This window comes from Canis lupus, chromosome 12 (assembly GCF_011100685.1).
Source record: "Canis lupus familiaris isolate Mischka breed German Shepherd chromosome 12, alternate assembly UU_Cfam_GSD_1.0, whole genome shotgun sequence".
Lineage (NCBI taxonomy): Eukaryota > Metazoa > Chordata > Mammalia > Carnivora > Canidae > Canis > Canis lupus.
The window spans coordinates 48,246,569-48,269,310 of NC_049233.1; the positions used below are offsets into that span (position 1 = coordinate 48,246,569).

Consider the following 22,742-nt stretch of genomic DNA (forward strand, 5'->3'; position numbering starts at 1 on the left):
AAAATCACTTGACTCATGTGAACCTTTATCTTTCAAATGGTTGAAGAAGCCTCAAAATAAATGAGAACTTATAATTTAGAATAGATGCTTTGACTGGTTCACCAGCTCCAGAGGTTATCTGTGGTTTTATAATACAAGACTAGGCTCATTTACAGTCTGTAGCACAAAATTAAAAGACAAATGATCATCCAAAATGAATTTCACATAATAGAACCAGCTTCCAGTTAACAATGGAAATGACAGGAAAAGGCTAAAGTTATTGTTCAACACAATACTTTCTATCTTTCCTCCCCAATCATAAATTATGTTTACTAAAAAGTATACGAACTGATATATTTGAAAACAAACTTGGTATAAATGCTGCACATGTTTGTTTTTGTTGCATTTTTCTCTTCTCAACTCACAAACATCTTAGATGGAGACAACTTTCCTAACAAAACATGCACCACTTTGACTCAATTCAATAAATAACTAAACTAGTGAACAACAGTATCTATTCTTATAAGGTTATGCATAATTATATTTCTGTAAATTAAATATGTTCTAGGACTTCAGCTTACAGGAAAGAAGAAAAGACAAACCTTTTCCCTTTTTCTCTCACGAAGTACAACTAAAACCTAGAGACATGCTATCTAACACAAAGGTAAGAACACTCTAATAGGTAGGAAGAAGAAGGAAGTCCAACTAATGAACTCAGGACCCAAAGAACAACAAGATTATGAATATCATAGGTTTTCTTTTGGTTTCATATGTTTCAGAATGAGTATCACAGAAGCCAGAAAGCCAAAAATATTAATGAGAGAAGACCCAAAAATCCCAAGAAAAGCCTGCTCTCTTTACCCAGGAAAGAGATAACCTAGCAAGATAGAAAACTTTCATATAATTACTACTCTAATCTAGCAAAACACTGTAGAAAAAATTACCATTCCCGGCCCTAACAACAAAGGCCAAGTGGGAGCCTAGACTTCCAATCTCACTAGGCTATATTGAGGAGCCCCAGCCTTCTGACAGTATATGGACAGAGAAAGCTGACTGGGGAGCCAAGAAGTATGAGACACTCCCTACCCCAAGGTCAGTGAAAACCATGGAGAGAACCTAGACTTCTATCCCCACCCTGCTCTAAAGTGGTACCCTTCCATCTCTCACTGGGATGGTCTAGGATAATCAGGATTTCACCACCATCCATTGATAAAAAGGCTATCCCTCCCCCAAGACAATATCCATGGAGGCCAAATGGGGATTCTAAATTTATATCCCTGCCCAATGGAAACCTTCATTCTCCCAACAACCCCTGTTCTACAGACCCCAAGTGAGAAACCTGGGGCTCAACTCTAACCTGGCACTAACAAAGCACCTTCTTTTCCCTGCTAAAGAGTTGTCAGGGGAGGCCTGCTAAAACAAGAAGCTTAAATAAGACAAGAGCCAGAGTCTGATAGCATAAAATCCAACATGACCAGGTTTCAATAAAAAGTGATTAGTTACACTGAGAATCAAGAAAATATCAAGAAATTATACAATTTTACTTACTTTAATTTATAAATAGCTACCTTTAATCATTTTTGAACGATTTTTAATGGATAGAATTCTCTAAAATTAATGCCAGACACAAAAACTCAGATCCAGGAAGCTCTGAGGACATGAAGCAGATATATAGAAGGAATTTACACCTACATACATTATGTTTAAACAACATAAAACCAAAGACAAAGAGAAAATCTTGAAGGAAGCCTGAGGGGAAAAAACTCACTATACCCATGAAGAAACAAGGATAAGAATTAAGAATTACATCAGACTTCTTGTCAGAAATCATGTAGCAAGATAAAGGTAGAGTGAAATATACAGTGTGAAAAAATTCACCAACCTAGAATTCTTTATCCAGCAAAATTATCCTTCAAAAGCCAAAGACAAAGATTTTCTCAGACAAAAACTGAAGGAATTTGTTGCCAGAAGACCTGCCCTGCAAGAGTGGTAAAAAGAAGTTCTTGAGAGAAAAAAAAAATTACAGAGGTCAGAACTCAAATCTATATTTAAAAAGAATGTCAGAGAAGGAGTAAATAAAAGTAAAATAAGGATTTATTTGTATTATTAATTGAAATAATTACTGCTAGTTCAAAATAGTAACAGCAGAAATGCATTGAGTGATCACAGCAATTGAATAAATGAAATGAATGACAGCAATGCTATAAGGGATAGGAGAAAGAAACTAGGAATACTCGGGGGGGGGGGGGCAGGGGGAGGTGTAGGGGAATTCTTTGTACTACCTGCCCAATTTTTCTATAAACTTAAAACTAAAGTCTATAAATAAAACACACTCACAAAAGCATGTGATGGAAATAACAAAATGTAACAGAAAAACTATTTGATTTTCACTATAGCCAACAGAAATTATACAATACTTAATGAGATAATGTATGTATATGTATAACATACAAGGGAAATTTAGCAAATTAAACACTTTGAGTCAATAAATGATACTATTATTTAAAAAACTGATAAGACAAAAGGTAAAGCAAAATTATGGAACTGAGAGCTTTTGTAAGGAGCTTTTTTTTTTTTTTTTTTTTTTTTTTTTTTGATAGTCACACAGAGAGAGAAAGAGGGGCAGAGACACAGGCAGAGGGAGAAGCAGGCTCCATGCACTGGGAGCCTGACGTGGGATTCGATCCTGGGTCTCCAGGATCGCGCCCTGGGCCAAAGGCAGGCGCCAAACCGCTGCGCCACCCAGGGATCCCTGTAAGGAGCTTTTTAAGTTAGAGGAGTCCTCATGTTGGATCTATACCTGACAATTCACAAATGAAATACTTCTAACTGGATTTAGGGTAAGATGGAAAACAGAGAAAAGTGAGGAACCAAAACCAAGAAACTACCTATATAACAGAAAAGACACTAAATAATATCATTAAATAAGTATCTTTTAACAGAAAAAAAACATCTTTGGAACAATAAAACAGAAGAAAAGATATTTTTACAGAAAAAAACATCTTTGGAACAATAAAACCGAAAAAAAGATATTTTTATAAATCCTAAGATACAATAATCTTCCAGTATCTGTCTATACAAGCTTCAAAAATAGTCAGAAAATGTGATTTTTAATTATAGCTTCACAGGGTGGTATCCCTGTCTTTGTTGGATAAATATTTTAACAATTTCCTGTCCATAAGGTACAACATTTGCTCACTAAATTATGGTACAAATAAAGTACACATGTAGGGTCAATAAAGTAACTGGCAAAAATGACAGTGCAAATCAATTAAGGACGAAGGGGGAAGCTGAAATGCATGAGCAGGTGAAACATGAAAGAGTAAGAGACACAGGAAAGGGCAAAGTATGAGTTTTATGAATTCAAAAGTAAGAAGTCACATTGATTTGAATAAAATAAATCAATGGTCCTTAATGACAATTTGAAAGTCTGAAGAAAAGGTTTGCGTTTGCATGTGAAAATAATAAGTAATTAAATAAAATAGAATTTTTGCTTTTAGAAACTATTTTCTATCATGTAATGATAGATTTTTTTTAAAAAAACTGCATCTCATATAGAACAGATTGAAAAGACTTTAAAATGTTAAAAATGTTTACAATTTTACCAGTTCAAATTTCACACTTTAGAATTAGCATATATTGCCCCCATGCAACTGCTGTGTAAAAAAATTTTTTTAAATTATGTCCTACCTAATACACATTCTATGTATCTAAACAAATATTGCTTAATTTTATTATAAAGCCCAAGTACAAAATTTGAATTGCTATATAAAGCTCCTATTAAAATGTATTCTTCAGATATAACATGTGAAATAGCAGAAATTTATTTTTTAAAAGAATATCAACAAAATATATGAAAAGTATTCAAGTACCTCTCATGGCCAAGTAGATCACCTCTCTTAATCTTTTAAGTTGATCATATTTAATTTTTACAAACAAAGCCATTAAATAACATTTAGGATATATATTTATACATTAATATTACCATCTTAAAGGTATCGATAAAATAATCAATTACCCTCCCAATCTGTCAATAGCCAGATATCATCCTAGTCTTCTTGTAGGAAACAATACTTATGCTGAAGTCCCAATGTTCCTTTTCCAGAAACAGAAAGATACCACAAAAGAAAAAAAAAAAAAAAAGTAATTCTGACAAACAAGTAGGAAAGATGTTTAAGAGAAAATCAAGAGAGCCACTCTGGAATTGAAAACTGCTCAGAAATAGAAAAGCACAATCAAAAGCAATCAAAAGATGAAACAGAATACTGCTTTACGTTGTCAGCCCCACTCTCTTCCATATACTGAAGCCAAAAGATGTGACATCACAGTCCAACAACCATTACACGAGTCCTCAGCATATTTTCAAAAGATCTAATGAAGAGAAAAGATCTTCATTAGACACAAGAAAAAGATCTTTTTAGACACAAGAAACCATTAATAGTGGTTGTACATAAATAATGAAGAGAAAGAACTTTTACTTTTCATGACTCCAAAGTTTTGTTCTTTCCCCTCATAAGCAACTATGAGCTTTATAATTGAAAACAAACCCAAATAAATAATTATCAAATAATATAACATCTTAGCTTTCCAGTTGTTACTAGCAAAATCAGATGTTCTTTTTATAGGTTTGTAGATCATAAAAATAATCATATAATCTAAAATACTACAAGAAAGGAGCTAGAACAATCATATTTACTTCATCAATATATAATAATAAAAAGCATTTACTAACTGCCCTTCCATTTATGGCATGACGACAGTGTAACATAAAAATAAGAGGTCCTGAATCCTATGAAAATAGAGTTTAAACAGAAATATGTTAACTCAAGATAAGTAAGATGCATACAAATCCAAAGCCAAAACAAAACATTTTTTCTAACAACATGTATTAGGTTACGATATAAAGTTTAGAGTTTACTTTCCAAAAGGGAAAAAGAAAGAGTCAATGGCTTAGAAATCACAGACAACTGAGAGGAAATGACTGTTCAAAAATTCATCAACTCTGTTCAAACATATTTTAAATTTGCAATAGAAAAACATTTCTTTTAAGAATGCTTTAAAAAGACCTCTGATTGTATTAAATAGTATGATAGTTAAAGGGGCATCTGGGTGGCACAGTCAGTTCGGCATCCAACTCTTAGTTTCAGCACAGGTCATGATCTTACGCTCCTGGGACTGAGCCCCACATTGGGCTTCCCACTCAGCATAGAGTATGCCTCAGATTCTCTCTCTCTCTCCCTCCCTCCCTGCCTCTCCTGCTCTCTCTCTCAAATAAATAAATAAAATATTTTTAAAAAAAGAGTACTATAGCTAAATAAGGATGTCCACTCTCACCACTTTTATTCCACTCTCACCACTTTTATTCAACATAAGACTGCAAGTCCTAGCCACACAAATCAGACAAGGAAAAAAAAAAAGAGGCATCCATATTGATAAAGAAGCTAAACTGTCACTACCTGGAGATTACATAATACTATACAGAGAAGACCCTAAAGACTCCACCAAAACACTGTTAAAACTAATAAATGAATTCAGTAAAGTTGTAGGACCCAAAATTAATACCCAAAACTCAACAGCATTTCTATACACTAATAACAAGTAGCAGAAAAAATATTTTTAATTCCATTTACAGTTGCACCAAGTAAAAATGAAATACCTAGGAATAAACTTAACCAAGGAAATGGGGAGCCTTTCCCCTAAGATCAGGAACAAGACAGGGATGTCCACTCTCACCACTGCTATTCAACATAGTACTGGAAGTCCTAGCCTCAGCAATCAGACAACAAAAAGACATTAAAGGCATTCAAATTGGCAAAGAAGTCAAACTCTCCCTTTTCGCCGATGACATGATACTCTACATAGAAAACCCAAAAGCCTCCATCCCAAGATTGCTAGAACTCATACAACAATTTGGTAGCATGGCAGGATACAAAATCAATGCCCAGAAATCAATGGCATTTCTATACACTGAGACTGAAGAAAGAGAAATTAAGGAGTCAATCCCATTTACAATTGTACCCAAAAGCATAAGATACCTAGGAATAAACCTAACCAAAGAGGTAAAGGATCTATACCCTAAAAACTATAGAACACTTCTGAAAGAAATTGAGGAAGACACAAAGAGATGGAAAAATATTCCATGCTCGTGGATTGGCAGAATTAATATTGTGAACATGTCAATGTTACCCAGGGCAATATACACGTTTAATGCAATCCCTATCAAAATACCATGGACTTTCTTCAGAGAGTTAGAACAAATTATTTTAAGATTTGTGTGGAATCAGAAAAGACCCCAAATAGCCAGGGGAATTTTAAAAAAGAAAACCATAGCTGGGGGCATCACAATGCCAGATTTCAGGTTGTACTACAAAGCTGTGGTCATCAAGACAGTGTGGTACTGGCACAAAAACAGACACATAGATCAGTGGAACAGAATAGAGAACCCAGAAGTGGACCCTGAACTTTATGGTCAACTAATATTCGACAAAGCAGGAAAGACTATCCATTGGAAGAAAGACAGTCTCTTCAATAAATGGTGCTGGGAAAATTGGACATCCACATGCAGAAGAATGAAACTAGACCACTCTCTTTCACCATACACAAAGATAAACTCAAAATGGATGAAAGATCTAAATGTGAGACAAGATTCCATCAAAATCCAAGAGGAGAACACAGGCAACACCCTTTTTGAACTCAGCCACAGTAACTTCTTGCAAGATACATTCACGAAGGCAAAAGAAACAAAAGCAAAAATGAACTATTGGGACTTCATCAAGATAAGAAGCTTTTGCACAGCAAAGGATACAGTCAACAATACTAAAAGACAACCTACAGAATGGGAGAAGATATTTGCAAATGACATATCAGATAAAGGGCTAGTTTCCAAGATCTATAAAGAACTTATTAAACTCAACACCAAAGAAACAAACAATCCCATCATGAAATGGGCAAAAGACATGAACAGAAATCTCATAGACGAAGACCTAGACATGGCCCACATGCACATGAGAAAATGCTCCGCATCACTTGCCATCAGGGAAATACAAATCAAAATCACAATGAGATACCACCTCACACCAGCGAGAATGGGGGAAACAACAAATGTTGGAGAGGATGCGGAGAAAAGGGAACCCTCTTACACTGTTGGTGGGAATGTGAACTGGTGCAGCCATTCTGGAAAACTGTGTGGAGGTTCCTCAAAGAGTTAAAAATAGACCTGCCCTATGACCCAGGAATTGCACTGTTGGGGATTTACCCCAAAGATTCAGATGCAATGAAACGCCAGGACACCTGCACCCCGATGTTTATAGCAGCAATGTCCACAATAGCCAAACTGTGGAAGGAGCCTCGGTGTCCATCAAAAGATAAATGGATAAAGAAGATGTGGTCTATGTATACAATGGAATATTACTCAGCCATTAGAAATGACAAATACCCACCATTTGCTTCAACGTGGATGGAACTGGAGGGTATTATGCTAAGTGAAGTAAGTCAATCGGAGAAGGACAAACATTATATGTTCTCATTCATTTGGGGAATATAAATAATAGTGAAAGGGAATAGAAGGGAAGGGAGAAGAAATGTGTGGGAAATATCAGAAAGGGAGATAGAACATAAAGACTCCTAACTCTGGGAAACGAACTAGGGGTGGTGGAAGGGGAGGAGGGCAGGGGGTGGGGGTGAGTGGGTGACAGGCACTGAGGGGGGCACTTGATGGGATGAGCACTGGGTGTTATTCTGTATGTTGGTAAATTGAACACCAATAAAAAATTAATTTATTAAAAAAAAACAAGGAAATGAAAGACTTGTACTCTGAAAACTACAAAACACTAATAAAATAAAGATGACACAAATGGAAAAATATTTCATGCTCGTGGACTAGAAGAATTAAAGCTGTTAAAATCTCCATACTACCCAAAACAATCTACAGGTTCAATGCAATTCCTACCATAATAACAACAGCATTTTTCATAGAACTAGAACAAATAATACTAAAAACTGTGTGGAACTATAAAAGACCCCTAAAAGCCAAAGCAATCTTGAAAAAGAAGAACAAAACTGGAGGTAATACATACCCAGATTTCAAGATATAGTACAAAGCTGTAGTAATCAAAACAGCATGGTAGTGGCATAAAGACACACAGATCAATAGAAAATAGAGAGCCCAGAACAAATCCATGCATATATGGTTATTTAATCTATGAAAAAGATGAAAGAATAAACAATGAAGAAAAGACAGTCTCTTCAATAAACAGTTCTGGGAAAACTGTACTATTACATGCCAAAGAATGAAAAAGGACCACTTTCTAATACCATACTAAAAAAAAAACTCAACTTGGATTAAAGATCTAAAGATAAGACCTGAAACCATAAAAATACTAGAAGACAGCACAGGCAATAATTTCTCTGACATTGGGTGTAGCAAGATTTTTCTAGATATGTCTCCGAAGGCAAAGGAAACAAAAGCAAAAATAAACTATTTGGAATGCATCAAAATAAAGTTTTTCTTCACAACAAAATAAAAAAGCAACCTACTGAATGAGAGTAGATACTTGCAAATGATATGTCCAATAAGGGCTAATATCCAAAATATATAAAGAACTTATACAACTCAACACCAAAAAAAGAAGAAAAAAACTACTTTAAAAATGAGAAGATAACCTGAATAGACATTTTTCCAAGAAGTCCTGCAAATGGCCGACAGATGAAAAGATGCTCAACATCATTCAACAGGGAAATGCAAATCAAAACTACAATGAGTTACCACCTCACATCTGTCAGAATGGCTAAAATAAAAAATACAAGAAACAATGAGTGTTGTTGGCAAGGATGTGAAGAAAAACAAACCCTTGTGCACTGTTGATGGAAATGTAAATTGGTTTAGTCACTGTGGAAAACAGTATAGAGGTTCCTCAAAATATTAAAAATAGAAATACCATATGATCAAATAATCCCATTACTGGATATTAACCCAAAGAGAATGAAAACACAAATTCAAAAGATTTATGCACCCCTATATTTACTGCAGCATTATTTACAACAGCCAAAATACAGAATCAACCTAAGTGTCCATGAATGGACAAAAGGATAAGGAAGATGTGCATTTATGTATGCGCGCGCGCGCACACACACACACAGTGGAATATTATGCAGCCATAAAAAGTGTTCTTGACATTTGCAACAACATGGATGAACATATAGGGTTCATCCCTATATGACTATGTGAAATAAGTCAGACTGCGAAAGACAAATATCAAATGATTCCACTCATACATGGAATTTGAAAAACAAAACCAATGAATCAAAAAACAAAAGCAGAATCAGACCTATAAATAACAGAGAACAAACTGGTGGTTGTCAGAGGAAAATGGGGTTAGGGGAAAGGGCCAAATAAGTGAAGAGGAGTGAGAAACAGAGGTTTCCAGTAACGAAATGAAGAAGCCACAGAAATAAAAACCACAGCACAGGGAATACAATCCATGACACTGTAAGTGTAAGAGCATTATATGGTGACAGATGGTAGGTATACTTGTGGTGAACAGAACACAATATATAGAGAAATTAAACCACATTGTTGTACACCTGAAACTAATATAACACTGTGTGTCAATTATACTCAAATTAAAAAAAAAAAAATGTTAAACCATACTCTAGTTAAGTGACCTAGATCTGCTGACAAGGCTGAGAGAAAATTTACCATCAAACGCTTCTTCAAGAATTCCAAGATAAGACTGCCAATAACTAACAACTGAAGTTTGGCAGCATTTACTTAAAATACTTATGTGTTAATTTTTCAAACTTTTTAAAGAGTGCTTATTGAATAGTGATTATAGATTAATTTTCTAGAGTTACAGTTGTAAAGAAAAATGGATTGTTATCCCTATTCCTCCATTTACATTCAATAAATGCAGAAGCATTACTTCCATTTGGAGAAAAATACACAGACCACAGAAGCAATGCCTAGGAGAAAATAATCAGGCATTATAAGCTAACCCTTAAATTTCCAAACACATAAAGGTATGCTAAGTTTCACAAAGTGGTACCAACAGTTTTAATTTAAAATAGTAACACAAGAACTTTACATTAATCATCTTTTATATAAAAAGTGCACAAGAGCGCAGCGTAGAATCCTTATTCAAACAAAATATTATTCGTGGAGCAGTTTGAAAATCACAACTATAATAAAAGAAGTTTTGGAGCATAACAAGAATTTGAATACTGACTCTTATTTAAAGCCATATAATTTTAGGCAAGCTACTGAACCACTTTAGTTTACTTACTTCAAATGAAGATAGCAACACCTATTTTATAGGCTTATGGTGATGAACTGAATTAACAAATATAAACTGCTTACTACAAAGCCTAGACATATTTTAAAACACTTCGTTAGTACACTTCTCTATTTTCCTAAAGAACTAAAAAATACCTTATGTAAACTACATTCTAATACTGAACTTATATTTGCATTTGCCACCACACAACAAATTTCATTATTAAACTTTAAGATCATCATCTCTAGAACATATATCACTTCAAAGAAGGAAACAACCAGTAACTGTTCTAAAATAGTTGAAAAGAAGGGATCATTCTTAACACTTTTTATAAATACATAAGATAACAGAGGAAGAGAAAACTATTACATTGGCTTTTTTTTACCTCAAGAGAATCTTCTTTCTGTTATTTAACATGAAGAGTTTTTTTTTTTTATATTATAAAGTGAGGTTGATTCCTCATAAGAAAAGATCTCCATGTATTTTCAATGTGACTTATACCAAACAAGGTGAATAATTTAAGAGAAAATAATGTAAAATCTCAGGGTTTGACAGTCTGTTATCAAAACACAGCAAACTTTGAAAGGATGGTTTTATCTATTAAAATATGATAAATTGGGGGATCCCTGGGTGGCTCAGCGGTTTAGCACCTGCCTTCAGCCCAGGGCGTGATCCTGGAGTCCTGGGATCTAGTCCCACATCAGGCTCCCTGCATGAAGCCTGCTTCTCCCTCTGCCTATGTCTCTGCCCCTCTCTCTCTCTCTCTCTCTCTCTCAATATCTCGCTCTCTCTTCTCTGTGTCTCTCACAAATAAATAAAATCATAAATAAATAAATAAATAAATAAATAAATAAATAAATAAATAATGATAAATCAGGAGTAATTAAGGAAGTTGACAAAACAGCTTTCATTTTCTTTACAAATATGATATTTAATAAAATAAGCAGCTAAAGAAATTTATCACATGAATATTTTCATTGCAAATAAACACAACTTGTTTCTATATGTATGTAGTCCTAGCATACTTAGGGATTAAAAAAAAAAAACAATTTCTGAAAGCAGAAAATTACCATGAGAACACTGCAGTAATAATTGTTGCAAGGAAGATCACCAGTGGAAGCTAAAACTAATGGGTAAAAAACGACAAGATATTTGCATAGCCTGAAACCATCTTTCTCAAGAATGTATTAACATTCTGTATTAACAACAGCAATAACAAAGCAGCAGCTTTACAAAGGAGATATCTAGCAGCCACCACCTTAACCCAAGTGATCAAGAAACATCACCAGAACTAAGACCTATCTGCCTACATCACCTACTTCTGATATAATACGCTAAGAAGGGCACATCACCTGTGTGGTATCCTTGGGAAAAATGCACAACTTCAATCTAACCAGAATATACCAAACAAACCAAATTTAGGTACTATGCAGAGTATTCCCCAAGACCACCCTCATACTCAATCATTTCCTAGAAGGACTCACAGTGCTCAAAAGTTGTTATACTCGTGGTTATGGTTTATTACAGCAAAAGGACAAGAGTAAAATTAGGACAAGAGTAAAACTTTGCCAGAGAGAAAAGGAATATGGGGCCAGATCCCGAGAAAACCAGGCACAAGCTAAGGGAACAGGATATGAAAAATCTATACTATTTTTACAACTGTTCTATAAGTCTAAAATTATTTCTAACTGAAAAGTTAGTATTTTCTTGATTTTGAATCTGAATTTCATACATGAAAAAGACATTTAGTTATAGTATTTTCAAGCATATTCAAAAGTTTAAAAAAAGTAGTAAATGACAATGAACATATAAACATATAAACCAAAAAAAATAAAAAATAAAAAATAAACATATAAACCCATGCTGCAACAAATATTACCTCATGGTGAATCTTATTTATTATCCCCATATGTTGACTCATACCTCCAAATTATTTTGAAGTAAATCACAGACATGATACCATTTCATACATACGTATTTCACAATATGTATTTCTAGAATAGTCATTTTTAAACATAACTACAATACCCTTGGTTCCATCCAAGAAGTCAATTCTCTCTGTATCATTAAATACCTCGCCTGTGTTTGAATGTTTCCTATTGTCTACTTTTCTTTTTTTTAAGGAAGTCCTTATATCCAATTAGTTAATAAATTATTGAAGGTTCTTTTGGTTCTGCCTCCTCTGTCATCTTATTTTTAAAGAAATCAAGTCTATTATCATGTAGAGTATCCCACAGTCTGGATTTTACTGATAGTACTGTTTTATATACTTCCTTTAGTCCACTGTATTTATTCAAAACAGGTGGTTAGATCTTGACGCTTAACAACATTCATGTAAGTTTGTTTATTTTGGCATAACTACCTCCTGGGTAAGTATCAGAAGATGTATAATGTCTGGTTACCTTCTTTTCTGTAAGGTTAACATCACTGATGGTCAATCACTAGATCTGAACTATTCAATATGGTTCACTAGATCTGAACTATTCAATATGGTAGCCACGAGCCAAGTATGACTAAGTATATCAAAAGGAGCTAATCAAAATGGAAATATGCTGTAAGTATAAAATACAAACCAAATTTTAAAACTTGGTACAAAAAAAAGGGAATAAAAACTATCCTGCTATATTTTTATATTGATCACATGTTGAAATGGCAATATTTTAGACATATTGGGTTAAATAAAATATACTATAGAAACTAATTTCATCTACTTCCACTTTTTTTACTATGGCGATCAGAAAAATTTACATTACGTGTGTGATTCACATATTTCTATTGAACAGTGCTGGCCTAAATATATTAGGAGTTCACAAAATGTGATAGTATATTATTCCTTCTTCATTACTTGGCTGAAAAAACTTTGATAAAGAAAAACCTAGCCTCATTGACTATTTGCTTACCTGAGGTATATTTTATATAACAGAATCAGAGGAAAAGGCTTTATTCTTTTCCTTCATCAGCTTTCAAAATAGTGACTTGGTCTCCTTACATCCTCTAAGTACAATAGTGCCAGTTATCAATTTTAATTATGCCAGTTATCAATTTACTACCCCCTAACTCCAAATCTACTCTTCTTGCTCTGCTTTGGGATTCCAGACCAGAAGCCTATAACATTTCTCTCTTGCCAACTGGTGCAACATCAAGCTTTATCAAAATAGAGCAGTAAAGGGATATTACAAGGCCCTTGCCTAGGTTCTGGTATGCTTTTCTTCACTGGTGCAGTTGTCAATTGAATACTGTATGGGAAGCCAGGTGGCCCTCACCTCAGAGGTCTGGGCAAACCAGCTCTGCCTTACTGACATTCTCTGGTAAACTGTTTCATCACCAGAGTGGCTCCTAGCAGAGACTGGCTCTGGTTTTCCAGCATTCTGTTGCAAACTCTTCACCACCTGCCTGCTTCCTGTGGTCTACCTGGGGCCTGCTGCTATCCTCTCACCCACTGTTTAGGTCTAAGTCAATCCCCAAAACCACAGGCCTTTGATGAAAGGGAAGCTAGGTCCTTTTAAGGAGAAGGCCCTGTAGTATTACTACAACTATCAATTTTCTATCAAATCTTCCTCAGGAGGCCTGTTATTTTTAATAGAGTAACCATGCCATGGAGAAAAATAAATATACAGCCCTTTCAGAGATTACTATAAACTGACTCTAGGAGAATGAACACTATTTCTTGGGGACATAAAACACCATTAGGGCCCATGAGTCAAAGCGAAAACTTAAAGAAGACAAGTGATAGGTGAAGTCTTAGCACCAGTTTGATTCACAGTGAGCCCTGCTAGTCTACAGACTCACCCAGTAGTTACTTCTCCTATGGTGAATGCATAACTAGAAGGTTAAGCATACCTGGCATCTGGCAGAATCTCTACAGGTACTCCCTTATCCATGTGCTAACGGCCATTACAGTACAAACAGGTAGAAGCTTCTGGAATTCCCCTGCATAACAAGATATTAACACCAGAAGTAATACTAATATCCCTGGGGGCAGTGCAGAGATTAGTATTACAATCAAAACTAAAATGAAGCAAGAATAGTGATACCTATCACATTCCCATTTAATTCACCAGCTTGGCCTGTGCAGATGTCACACACATCCTAGAGAATGACTAGACTTTCTGTAAGTTTAATCAGGTGGTGCCTCCAACAGCAGCTATTGTTCTAGATTGTTACTAGAGCAAATCAGCACAACCTCTGGTACTTGTTATGCAACTACTGACCAGGCTAATGTCTTTTTCTCCACACCAATCTGTAAAGAATAGAAGCCAATTGTTTTACCTACTAGGGTCAACAATATACCTTTACAATGTTGTCTCAGGGCAATGCCTATTCTCCTCTACCATAATATAGTGCAGAGATCCCAGGTGCTATTTTATCAAGGTGTTCCTCATGATTTTTGCTTGCTTTTTTTCTTTCCAAATAAACTATATAATCAACTTCTGTCACCCCAGGAAAAATAATTAAGGGCACTTTTATTGAAATGTGGTTAGATTTATAAATTAGCTCAAGTGAAATTAAATCTTTATGCTGAGTTTTTCTATCCAAGAACATGGTATGTCTTTCCAAATGTTTGAGGATTTTTAAGTGTCTTACAGTTTTCCTCATATGTTTTGCACACTTTTTATACATTTATCCTGAAGCATTTTCTTGCTTGCTACTGTAAATGAGATCATCTCTTTCATTATGTATTCTATTTTTTAAAGATTTTATTCATTTATTCATGAGAGACACAGAGAGAGTCAGACACAGGCAGAGGGAGAATCATTATATATTCTAGTTGTTTTTTTAATTTTGCATATGTAAGGCTATTGAATTTTACAAAAAATTTTCATTGCTTATGTCAATTTTTCTATAAATTCCTGTGGAATATACTCATATGATCTAAAAACATATAGTTTTACTTCTTTTCCAATTTCTATGCCTCTAATTGCTTTGTCTTATCAAACTGAGTTGCTAATACCTATAATATAATATTACAGAACAGAGTAAATATTGACCATTCTATATTACTCCTGGATGTAACAGAAAGACTTCTAATGAGAAACGACAAATACCCACCATTTGCTTCAACGTGGATGGAACTGGAAGGTATTATGCTGAGTGAAATAAGTCAATTGGAGAAGGACAAACATTATATGGTCTCATTCATTTGGGGAATATAAAAAATAGTGAAAGGGAATAAAGGGGAAAGGAGAAAAAAATGAGTCGGAAATAACAGAAAGGGAGATACAACATGAGAGACTTTTTTTTTTACATGACAGACTCCTAACTCTGGGAAACAAACAAGGGGTGGTAGAAAAGGAGGTGGGTAGGGGGATGGGGTGACTGGGTGATGGGCACTGAGGGGGGCACTTGACAGGATGAGCACTGGGTGTTATTCTATATGTTGGCAAATTGAACACCGATAATTAATTAATTAATTAATTAATTAATTATAAAAATAAAGACTTCTAATGAATCTGACTTCTTCTGGAGAAGTTAGTGGTTTGGGGGAAGATAGATAATCACGCTAAGGAAGCATTCATTAATTTCTGTTTTACTAGGTGGTTTTTCAATGACTGCAAAACAAGTACTATCAATTATAGAGATAATTATATAACTTTTTTCTTTACCTCTAATGAATTCGTGAATTTAGTGAAATTAGTGAATTTTACTGACATCCCCTTTGTATTTCTAGAATATACCCCACTTGGGCCATGATATAATATTATTTTTAAATGTGATATTAGATTCTTCATGTAATAAGTATTTTTTCTTTTTATTTCAGTGTGTACTGGAGTTGTTTTTAAAATCGTATTTTTTCTGTATAGGTCTGATTCAATAAAGTCTGGGTCAATAAGCAAAGAGGTAATTTACAACACAGTGAGATAAATACTATACACACAGAAGGGCCTACCCCAGATAGGGAAAAAAGGGTTAAGGATTGTTTTCTGCAGGAGATTCTTGAGCTGTATCTTAAAGCATAGGAACTGTAGTAGATGTGGTGTAAAATATTTCCAGGAAAGGAAATAGCACAAAGACTCAAAATCCTTTTGAGTAAAGGAACAAATATAATAGTAATAAGATATAAGATATGAGTAAGTGGAAGGGACCAGATCAAGAAGCTTCCACTCTTCACCATACTGAGAAATCTGGATTTTATAATGAGGTCAGTAAAGGGCCACTGAAAGATGGAGAAGTGATAAAATTTAATTTCTGGGTTGCTTTCTTTATTGTAGATTACTGCAGTTAGCCTTCTAACTGGTCTCCTTGCTTCCACGTTCATTCCTGTCCCTAGTCTGTTGTTTATTTTTTTAATTTTATTTACTTATTCATGAGAGACGCAGAGAGAGAGAGAGAAGCAAAGACATAGGCAGAGGGAGAAGCAGGCTCCCTCTAGGGAGCCTGATGTGGGACTCAATCTTAGACCCTAAAATCATGCCCTGAAGCCAAAGGCAGATGCTCAACCGCTGAGCCACCCAGGTGTCCCTGCCCTTAGTCTGTTCTTAACACAGAAGCTGGAGTGATCCTTAAAAAACAAAAACAAAAACAAAAACAAAAACAAAAACAAAAACAAAAACAAAAAAACAAACAAAAAAAAACGTCCAATTGTGCCACTTCTCAAAACCATACAACACCTCCTCATTTCACTCAGAATAAAAGCCAAAGTCCTTAAAATGGCCCAAATAACTGTTCCATGATGCCTCTGCTCTCCCTTTGCTTACTGTATTCCAGTCAGTTTCTGAAGTGCACCAAGCATATCACTTCTGCCTTAGGCGCTCTGAACTGGCTGTCTATCCTATACAAAATATTCTCCCCTGGCCCTCATTATCTACATGGCTAAATTCCCTTGTCTTTCACATCTTGGCTCAAAAGTCATATTCTCAATGTTGCACCTTTGCCATAAAATATTCCTGATCTCTTTTATCCTATTCTTCTTTTTCTATGTAGTACTTTATAATGGTCCACAAAATTTCCTTATATTTTTATTCAAATAATCTCTCTTTAGTAATGTACCTATAAAAATTCTTAACTGCAATCAATCTATTACTTTGTCTTAAAATACTACTTTATATTCCATTTTTCCTCTTTAATGTTATTTCATTCAAATAATAATGTTATTTCATATCCATTAAGATGTGCTACAGAATGATAGTTTCAAATAAATTTTTAGTATTGTGGGGTGTTTTGGGGGTTTGGGGGCTTTTTTTTTTTTTACATTTTTATCTCCTTTACCCATTTCTCCTACACCTTGCCTCTGGCAACCATCAATCTCTTCTCGGTACACAGGAATTCATTTTACGATTTCACATATGAGAGAGATCATACAGCATTTTTTCTTCTGTGATGGACTTATTTGACTTAGCATAATGCCCTCAAAATCCATCAACATTGTTGCAAATGGCAAGATTTCATCCTTGTTTAGGCCGAATAATACTCCAATACATATAAATATATATTCCATTTTCTTTACTCACTGATGGGCACTTAGGTTGTTTCCATATGTTGGCTACTATAAATAATACTGCAATGAACATGGGGTACAGATATCTTTTTTAAGCTAGTATTTTCACTGCCTTTGGGATAAATATCTGTAAGTGAAATTGCTGGATCATAGAGTACTTCAATTTTTAATTTTTTAAGGAAATTCCAAACTGTTTTCCATGGTAGCAACTACACCATTCCTACCAACAGTACACAAGGGTTCCCTTTTCTTTACATCCTCACCAATCCTTGTTATTTCTTGTCTTTCTGAGAATAGCCATTTTAACAGGAGTGACATGATATCTCATTGTGGTTTGGTTTGCATTTACATGATGATGAATGATGCTGAACACCTTTTCATGTACCCGTTGGCCATTTATATAGATCTCCTCTAGAAAATATCTATCCAGATCCGCCCATTTTTAAAGAAAGATTTTATTTATTTGAGAGAGACACAGAAGGAAAACATGAACAGAGAGAGGGGAAGCCGACTCCACACTAAGCATGGAGCCCAATGCAGGGCTCTGGGATCATGAGCTGAGCCAAGAAGGTAAATGCTTACCCAACTGAGGCACCCAGGTACCCCAAGATCTGTCCATTTTTAAACCGATTTATTCTGTTATTAAGTGGTATGAGTTCTTTATATATTTTGGATATTAGCCGTTTATACATGATTTGCATATACATAACCACAAAGCAAAAACCTATAGTAAATACACAAAGATAAACAGAAAGGAATATAAGTGTGCCATTAAACAAAGTTATCAAAAACAAAGGAAGAGAGTAAGAAAGTGAAGAAAAAATAGAGAACTAAAAAAAACAGCCAAAAAACAATTAACAAAATATTAAATACCAAAATTTGTAAGAAGCCACAAAAACAGTTCTAAGAGAGAAGTTCAAAGTAACAAATGTCTACCTCAAGAAACAAGAAAATCGTAAACAACCTAACTTTACAGCTCAAAGAAATAGAAAAAGAAAAATGAACAAAACTCAAAGTTAGGAGAAGAAAGGAAAGACTAGATAGAAACAAGTGAAATAGAAACTGGAAAGACCAATGAAACCAACAAAATTGACAAGCCTCTAGTTAGACTCACCAAGAAAAAGACTCAAATAAAATCAGGCATGAAACACACGTTACATTGATACCACAGAATACAAAGAATCATAAGAGACTACTGTGATCAATTATACACCAACAAATTGAATAACCCAGAAGAATGGATAAATTCCTAGAAATATACAACTGACTACACCATAATGAAACAGAAAATCTGAAAAAACTGATTATTAGCAAGAAAACTGAATTGATAATCAAAACCTCCCAATAAACAAAAGTCCAGGTATTACTAGTGATTTCTACCAAACATTCAAAAAAGGATTAATACCAATTTTCAAACTCTTCTGATAAACAGAAGAGAACTGTTCCAATCTTATTTTATGAGACCAGTATTATCCTGATATCAAAACCAAACAAGAACACCACAAGAAAAGAGAATTACCAAGCCAATATCCCTGATAAACACAGACACAAAAATCCTTAACAAATATTAGCAAAACTAATTCAACAAAACATTAAAAGGTCATTCACCATGATAAAATGGGATTTATTCCAGGCATACAAGGATGATTCAACATTCACAACTCAGTCAATGTGATACACCACATTAACAAAATAAAGAATAAAAATCAAACCATCATCTCAATAGATGCTGAAAAAGCATCTGACAAAATTCAACATCCATTTATGATAAAAACTCTCAACAAAACAGGCATCAAGAGAACATACCTCCACATAATAAAGGCTGTATATGACAAGCCCACAGCTAATAGCACACTTAACAGGGAAAAGCTGAAGTCATTTCCTCTATCTCAGGAACAAGACAGAGTTGTCCATTCTTGCCACTTCATATAATAATAATATTGGAATTCCTAGCCAGAGCAATTAGGCAATAAATAAATATTTTAATGATACTGGTGTCTTTGTTATGATTGAAATAAGTAGTATTGAAATACTATTAAAATAAATTCAAATTCAATAGTATATTATATACCCATTATTTTGGAAAAATAAACCTTGACTTTGAAATTACAGATTTAAAACTTCAGAACAATATAAGCAACACTTACCAAGTGACCAGTATGTGTCAGGCACTACACTAGAAATTTACATTTATTATTTCTAACCCTTAAAGCCTGCAAGAAAATGATCACTTAAGACAATAGGCAATGTTTAAAAAATATATTATTTCATGCCTTTATGCTTTGGACACACAGTTTCCTCTCCTAGGAAAGTCCTCCTCAGTCTTTCTCACCTAGTAAATTCTTTTAAGATGCATTTCAAATGTCACCTATATCCAACTCCCATACTGGACAACTCCTACTCTCAAAAATATTTCTCATGTGGGATCCCTGGGTGGCGCAGCGGTGTGGCGCCTGCCTTTGGCCCAGGGCGTGATCCTGGAGACCCAGGATCGAATCCCACGTCAGGCTCCCTGCATGGAGCCTGCTTCTCCCTCTGCCTGTGTCTCTGCCTCTCTCTCTCTTTGTGTGACTATCATGAATAAATAAATAAAATCTTTAAAAAAAATATTTCTCATGTAACTACTACAGTTACTTGTCTACGTGTCTCTCAACTAAATGATATTTTCCCTGAAGGCAGATATTCTCTTTTCCATTTTGTTGTCCTAAAATACAAAACAGTGGGGGCACCTGGGTGGCACAGTTAAGTGTTCAACTCTTGGTTTCAGCTCAGGTGGTGATCTCAGGGTCATGAGATTGAGCCCATGTTTGGCTTCGTGTTCAGCGAGAAGTGTGCTTAGGACTGTCTCTCCCTCTCCCCTGCCCCTCCGTCCGTCTCTCTCTCTCCCTCCCACTCTTTCTCTCGCTTACTCAAACAAACAAGTAAACAAATAAATGAGATGTAAAACAGTGTCTGGGCATATTAAATATTTAACAAATACCCACTGAATGAAAAAAACAGGATAGGAAATAAAATACTAACATTTATTGAGTATAAACTCTGTACAAGGCAATATGCTCTTTATATTTACTATTCTACTGAATGAATGAATGACTGAATGAAAGACAGGAAGATAAAGGATATATTATTTATTTATTTATTCATTCATTCATTCATTCATTCATTCACAAGAGACAGAGAGAGGCAGAGACATAGGCAGAGAGAGAAACAGGCTTCCCACAGGGAGCCTGATATGGGACTCAATCCCAGGACCCTGGGATCACAATCTGAGCCAAAGGTAGATGCTCAACCACTGAGCCACCCAGGTGCATTTAAATATTATTAATGACAACTGTAGAGAAAACAAACAGTTCACTATCCATGGAGTTTTTAGTAATTCTATTTGCTAAGCTACCTATTCTATTTACCTTCATATTTATACTATAGGTGAATTATATATTTGGATGTCTATTGGAATGTTTAATCCAAGAACTGCTAATGGATAAAACTATAAAAAGGTTAAAAGACTAAAGTTAGTACTTAAGATATATGAAATTTATTTAGGAAGAGCAGGATATTTGGAGTATGCCTACATTTTTTAAGTTTATATCACATGGAAAATATAATCTCCCAGAGACCTGATATTAGACAGATTGTACTACTGATATAATCTAATATGTAATACTTATGTTATTTAATTTCATAAACTTTGCATCTCAGGACGAATACAAGTTGTCTCATGAACATAGAATTAGTGAGTAAGGCAATGGGTTTGACTGAAATTTTAAAATACCACTTACTTATAGGGTATCTTTCCAACAGTCTAACACTCCAGGAAAGATTCTGTATTTCTAATTGTCTGTGAACGATACTAAGCAATACCCATGTATAATTAAACACACAATGTTTTTTCAAGTAATTATGTTCCTCATGACAGAATTAGCAGAATTACAAAATCTAATAACATTATAAAAACCAAATTTATGAACCATATTATACAAACCCCAAAGGTTTTCACAATTTAATCATAAAAATGCTTATTGATATCCATAACTGAGGTTATAGTGATACAATAGATTAATCAAGATACACCACTTTAAAAAAAATCAATCAAGAAAGCTAGCATGTCCTTACAAACTCTTGGTCAGAGTCATAATATGATAATTACCAACCTCAAGGTAGATATCAAATTATACCATAGCCATGGAAGTGTCATACTACCTGACATATACATATATATTTGTTGATTTTGTCTTCTTTCACTGCCATGTAAGATTTATGATGGTAGGGACTTCCTCTTTACCATTCAGTACTATATAGCTTTGCTCCTAAAATAGCATCTAATATGTGATAATTACAAAAAAAAAAAAAAAAAAAAAAGGCCCTTTTTAGTTGAATGACTGAATGGAAGTATGTAATTTTTCATGGCTATGAAAGATATATTAGGAGGATCCCTGGGTGGCTTGGTGGTTTGGCGCCTGCCTTTGGCCCAGAGTGTGATCCTGGGGTCCCAGGACTGAGTCCCGCGTCAGGCTCTCTGCATGGAGCCCGCTTCCCACCCCCCAACCCCGGCCTGTGTCTCTGTGTCTCTGTCTCTCCATTTCCCATGAATAAATAAATAAAAATCTTAAAAAAAAAAGAAAGATATATCAGACAGATCTACCACTCTGTCTTCTTGAACAGATTTTATCAATAAAACCATTAAATCCTTCTTGAAAGTACCATGTTTTATTGAATCTAAGAGGCTACTGATTGTAAGAGCCACAATTAATTTATCTACCACTAAGAAATAAAAAGCTATCACATGACAAAAGTAGCACATGCTGTGGTTGGCTACCAGATCTCTCCTCTCCAAAAATGCGGTATTCATTTTCCCAGGTATCAAGAGTACTGGATGTTGACAGCTCACAGCTGAGTCATTCTCTAGAGATTGCCTACAGCTCAAAGAAGCTCCTTCACCCAAGGTTAGGACTTTTTCCTATTGTTACTGGCATCTAATGATGTGGAAGTACAAAGGGCCAGTGCCTGTATCTCAATTAGGGAAACTGAGAGATAATCCCAGTTCCAGAGCTTCCCAC

The 22,742-nt window shown here is 34.8% G+C and overlaps 1 protein-coding gene across 4 annotated transcripts in view; it reads right to left on the reverse strand.

Moving 5' to 3' along the window:
* RNGTT (RNA guanylyltransferase and 5'-phosphatase) overlaps positions 1-22,742 on the reverse strand; it is a 362,370-nt gene that overhangs the window by 86,544 nt on the left and 253,084 nt on the right. The gene's annotated exons all lie outside the window — the stretch shown is intronic.